Source organism: Sus scrofa, chromosome 2 (assembly GCF_000003025.6).
Source record: "Sus scrofa isolate TJ Tabasco breed Duroc chromosome 2, Sscrofa11.1, whole genome shotgun sequence".
Taxonomy (NCBI): domain Eukaryota; kingdom Metazoa; phylum Chordata; class Mammalia; order Artiodactyla; family Suidae; genus Sus; species Sus scrofa.
In genome coordinates, this window is record NC_010444.4 from 81,229,661 (window position 1) to 81,235,561 (window position 5,901).

The window sequence follows — 5,901 nt, forward strand, 5'->3', positions numbered from 1 at the left end:
GCAAGTTCATCGAGGCATTTATTCCTAACACTCCAGCCATCACACGCTGCTGGCACTTGAAGAAAAATTAAGAAAACGAGTGCTTGTAAAAGAGAAAGAGCCAGAGTGCTGGCCTGGGGCAGACGCATCCTCACAGCCCCCTCCCCACTCAACCCGCCCTGAAGACTACACTCTGCTCACCCCCAACATTCTTCCTCTCCCATCTCCCCCCATTCCCAGCCCGCTCCAACCTGCCAGGCTCGGCACAGTCCACCTGCCCCCAGAGCCAGGCCGGTCCCCACCCATCCTCCCCTCCCCTCCCCGCTCCAAATCGGTGCTCTGCCTGTGGCGAGCCTCTCCGCTGCCTGGACAGACACTGCCCCCCTCAGGCCACACTCAGTCCTGGGCTGCGGTGACCTGAGCGTCAAAGACAAACATCCGTGGGCGCCTAGGAGGGGGACACAGGAGAACCTCACCGGTGACCCCAATTCCAGATTCGAACCCAGGTCTCCAGAGGTGAGTGTGAAAAAAATGCCTAAATTAAAATGCTAATTACTGTCTTCAGCAATTGCTTAGCAGACAGTCCCTTGTATCTATTATTAACAGCTTGCTGCCACAGCCCCGGCTCGCCAAGAGACACGGATGATTTAAAGATTCAGGTGCAAGAGAAAATAACAGAAAGCCGTGTCTGTGCTGTGAAGCTTAGCCTGCCGAGGTGTCACGAACCCCCCTCTGCCCCCCCTGAAGAGAGAGGACAAGACAGGAAGCCCCAATGAGGGCGGCAGGAAGGCAGCACCACACTGCCCCTGGAGGCCCCAGGGGGCTCCCCCAGGTTCCCACCTGTGCACAGGATAACCGAACCCCTCATGTTTAAAGAGGGCTGCAGATGGAGTTCCCACTGTGTGTGGTGCAGGAGGTTAAGAATCCAACTGCAGCGGTTCCCAGGTCGCTTCGGAGGCATGGGTTTAATCCTCGGCCCGGCACAGTGGGTTAAAAGGATCCATCATTGCCATCGGTTGTGGCATAGGTTGTAGCTGTGGCTCAGATTCAACCCCTGGCCTGGGCACTTCCATATGCCGCAGGTGCAGCTATAAAATAAAAATTTTTTTAAAAAGGAGGTCTGCAGGGCCATTTATGGCTCATAAAGTACCCCTACATTTTCTTAATTAAACACCAGGGTTCGGAGAGGGCAGGAGTTTGTGCTCTGATGCCCAGGTAGGAAGAGACGCAGATAAGATGCCACCCTTGGCATTAAGGCCAATCCTGCCTGCTCCCAGAATCTGGGAGCAGGGTTATTTGCTGGGGAAAAGACAGCCCAGGAGCCGTATGTTCCCATGAGAAGCCCGTGCTGGCTCTTGAAGATTCACGGTACCCATGCTTTGACCCCAGAAATAACACAGAGCAGGGCTCAAGGAATGTCCTGGGGCCTTGGCAATTCCTAGGCTTAGGCAGCCGGGAGAGAGGAGGTGAGGAGCACGTGAAACAGAAGAGAGGAGCACTGCAGAATGACAGACCAGAAAAGCCCAAGCGTTCACTCCTCTTTGTTCACTGCTGGCAGAGAGGAACTGAGCTGCCCAAGGTCACCAGGAGCTGCCCTGTCAGGGCAGAGGCCGGTTCAAATCTCCTTCCCAGACTTGCAGCCTAGACATCAGAGGGACAACATAGAGAGGCCTCAAGGCCACGCCCCCTCCAGCCCCCTGTTAAGTTGCTGTGGCAGTAACTCCATCCCACTCTGAAATGGTCCCATCCCATATCCGTTCCCTTTGAAGCAGCCACTGGTGTCCCTGGAACATGACTCTGGACACAGAGGGTGCCGTGGGGTTTTTTGTTTTGTTTTATCAACGAATAAATAAATTTGATCCTGTATGTAGACAGCTTCATACACAGGATGCTTTGGGGCTGGTTCCTATGGGCTCCTAGGAACCAATTAAATATTCAAGATTCGTGAGCTTGGTTATTAAAAAAATGGTAGCTTGAAAACACAGAGTTCCCATTGTGGCTCAGTGGTTACAAACCTGACTAATAACCATGAGGATGCAGGTTTGATCCCTGGCCTTGCTCACTGGGTCGGGAATCTAATGTTGCTATGAGCTATGGTGTAGGTCACAGATGTGGCTTGGATCCTGCATTGCTGTGGCTGTGGGGTAGGCCAGCGGCTTTAGCTCCGATTCGACCCCTGGCCTGGGAACTTCCATTTGCCTCGGGTGCAGCCCTAGAAATAAAAAACAAAACAAAACAAAACAAAAAACCCTGACAAAACAAAAAACAAATAAAAAACAACAAAAAAGAGAAAACAGCCTGGTGAGAGTATTTACACCACAGCAATCAGCTAATACTATAAATCAATGCTGTTTTCCATGCTCCACTCCAACCCCTCAGCAAAACACAGATAGCCAATCTTCTTAATCTGGGTTAATCTTTTTAATCTCCAAATCTTCCAAATACAGGAAAAGTTGAAATGCCTCCTGCATTTCATTCTCTCATTCTGTTTCCTATGGAGCATGAGTCTCCTACATTTTGAGCCACCCCCTAGCAAGCCCCAGCACCTCTTCTCTCTACCACAAAGCCAGGCCCCCTTCTGGAGAGAGTGCCAGAAGAATGAATTCCCCATCACCTTCCACTCCCTCTCAACGTGCACATCACCTGTTCGCCCCAGTTCAGTCCCAGGTGGGGTATAAACATGCCCAGTGATGAATGGCCCCACAAGCCGGCACGCCGGAGCCCTCTGCTCCTTCCACCACCTGTTCTGTCCCAGCCGGAAGGAGGGGAGCAGAGGAGAGGGCTTCCATCTGAGTCAGAATCATCCATCCTAAGTAATTAACTGCCAAAGGAAATGCGAACTTGACAAAAGGGAGCAGAAGTGCCCACACCAGCCTCTCCAAACTCCTTCTGCCCCAGGCTTGCCTCTGAGGCTGCTGGGAGAGCCAGAAACCTGAGGCCAGGAAACCATCTGCCAGGGCACAGGGTCTCTTTGCAGATCGAAAGCTAAAACACTCTTTTCAAGACCTTGCTGTCAGGTCCTCCTGGAGCCCAACCTCCAAATCTGGTACCTTGGCCTTCTAAGCACCCTCTTCTCAGACCGGGAATGGAAAGTGTGTTTGGCAGACACCATTGGTCACCCACCAGTATCCATTTACCCCTTGCCTGACATTGTTCAGGTTGATGCTAGGTGATCCCCTGTCCCATGCCCCTGATTTGTTGAGAGGGAGTGGGAGTGTGGTTCAGTTACAGCCAATGACACGTGAAGGGAGGTCAGAGGTTTCCTTCACCTTATGAAAGAATCATCACATGGGAGAGATGCTCTCTTTGGTCTCCGAGCATTATGGCATTTGGATGTGAATTCTGGAGCTTCAGCAGCAATATTGTGCCCCTGAGGGGCACCAGGCTGAGCTTGGGTTGACCTACCAACAAGGACAAAGCAGAGACAGAAAAAGAGCTGAGTTCCCTAGTGACTTCAGTAGACCTCTGATTCCCATGCCTGGAGACACCCCTCTAGACCTCCTGCAAAGCCAGATAAGAAAGGTCCTTATCCATCTCAAGTTGGATAGGTTACCTGCAGCCAAAGGCATCCCAACTTGGGGAAAGCAAAGCTGGGCCATCTCAGTTGCCAAGGGAGGAGATGCTGGTATCTGGAGCTCCCCTTATTCTCTATAGGTGAATCTTCCATCTGCAAACCTGCGTCTCTCTCTCTCTCTACCTAGGGCCAGACCCTGGTCTGTGTGTGCCATTCGCCCATCCCTTCCAGGCTGGAGATGACCTGTAGCCTAAGACCAATGCCTGAATTCTTGTGGCCCCTGGACACTTCATGGTACCAACAGTCACAGCCTCTCTACCCGCAGGGGGGACATTCTTGCTCTCTGTGCTTGGGCATCACCAGGAGTCTCCCAGCCCTACACCCAGTTCCTCCACACCCCCACCAAGTCAGCAAGTATATCACTCCAGACTGCAGATCCACCCCCACCTCCACCCCAGACCGAGTGGTCAATGTGAACAGCTCCCTTGCTGAGCCTGGAACCTCCTCTCAGGGCCCAAGGCAATTATCATTTAGTGGCACCAAGGGCTCAGGCAGCAGCTTTCCCTGAGTTTCTCAGAACACATTAGCCACATTATTTTTCACTCAATACCCGTCAAGAAACCCTTGAGAGAGCTGAAGGACGTGGCTTAGTCCTAGTTTACAGATGGGCTGTGCAAACGGAAAGGGATGCACATTTTTCAGGAGCCTGGAGTGACAGAGGCTGGAACCTAAACCAGCACCAATAACAAATGGGCAGAGTTAGGGGAGCACTTGTAAGCGAGCTTGTACAGAGACAAGCCTGCAGATTTGGGCTGCACTGCTTGGCTCTGCTGCGGAACAGGTACGGCAGACCCGTAGGTGGCCCAGGTTGCCAGAGACCAAACCCACAGATCAGACAGAAAAGACCTTGCTCCTGGAAAATAATCAAGGGGGAACTGAGAGCTGTGTTCCGAGTTCAGGATAGGAGCAAGAAAGTGAGCAAAGGAAGGAGACAAAGAGAACAGAAAGCATGCTGGGCAAATCTTTCCGTCTCTCTCTACCTCAACTTCCTCATTCATAGCATGGAAAATGCAAATTCCCTCTCCCTGGGTGGCTGGTGAAATCACATTTAAGATGTGAACACATTTAAGAAGTTCAAGCTAGAGATTGTTAGTTATCCTCCACTATCCATTGTCCTCTCCTGCTGATCTCTATCTGGGTCCACGGTGCCTGGAAGCAAGACTCTCTTCTCAACCTCCCTTGCCGTCATCTTGCCCATCTAACTAAATTCTAACCCTAATGCTGTGAACACAAGTATGGTGTGCAGCTCTGGGGAGGGTCCTTAAAGGGAGGACTGGCACTCTTTTGTCCCTGTTGTTCCTCTTAGGGGCTGGAACCAAGCAGCCATCTTGGACCATGAAATGGAAGAAGACGGCTGAGCTGCAAGAAAGAATGACTGATGCCAACTTTGAGAAATCTTTCTTCCAGACTCTAGGCTCTTGATTGAGAGAGAAATAAACTTCTATCATTTTGGCACTGTTTTTCTTTTTGAGGTAGTGTCTGTCACTCACAGCTGAACATAATCCTGATCCCTAAAAACTAGAACCTATCCCCCAAGCCCAGGGGGCCATCTACTGCCGACCAACCACACGGCTCCATCCCAAGTCCTGAGGAACATGCTTGGACCAGGTGGGTACCACTCAAGATGTGCCAATGAGTAACCCAATAGCGTGGGTGAGCTCAGGCTGACCCCCAACACGGAGTTCCAGCTAGAAGGTACCAGTGGCCAGCCTTTGGGGTTTCCAGAATGGCTGGAGGTTTGGTTGTTGAGAAGGGCAGGAAAAGAGCTTGAAAAATGGCGAGGCTGAGAACAGAAGGGCTGACTGGAAATTACTTGCTGGCTGGCTGGCTTAAAACCAGCATCTAGGAAAGAAGAAAGTACATTTTCAACAAGCCTGCAAGTGGTTAGGAGAACAAGGTAGCAAAGAAGCCACAATGCTAGACCCCCTCCATAGAGTGGATGATAAGCCAGCCCCTGTACCCACCATGCAGAAAGGACCTATGTAGCTCCCCTGTCTACCACCTAGTGGTCATCTGTGTCCCAGGAGCCCAGCACCTGTTCACCCTTTTCAATGCTACCAGCACCCAGTTTTCCCTTGGGAATCCCTTACTCCCTGCTTTCAGCCCAAGGGCTTCAAACAGAGCTGACTCCACCCCAGGGTTGGGGGGCACCATGTGACTCAGGCCTGGCCAATCAGAGTGCCTGTATTCCCCCAATCACCCTGATTGGTCAGGGATGAACACATGACCTGTAAGAATCAATGAGATTTACTGAGTCTTTTGAGATAAGAGCAGTCATTTTTCCCTGGATTTGAACCTGAGAGGCTGTAACCCTTGGGCTGCTGGCAGCCACTTTGCTCCGGATGAAG

At 51.5% G+C, this 5,901-nt stretch overlaps 1 long non-coding RNA gene across 1 annotated transcript; it reads left to right on the forward strand.

Moving 5' to 3' along the window:
• LOC106509474 lies at positions 390–5,383 on the forward strand. Its single transcript, XR_001307046.2, has 3 exons — positions 390–495; positions 3,681–3,787; positions 4,860–5,383. It is a non-coding gene; the product is annotated as an uncharacterized LOC106509474 (long non-coding RNA).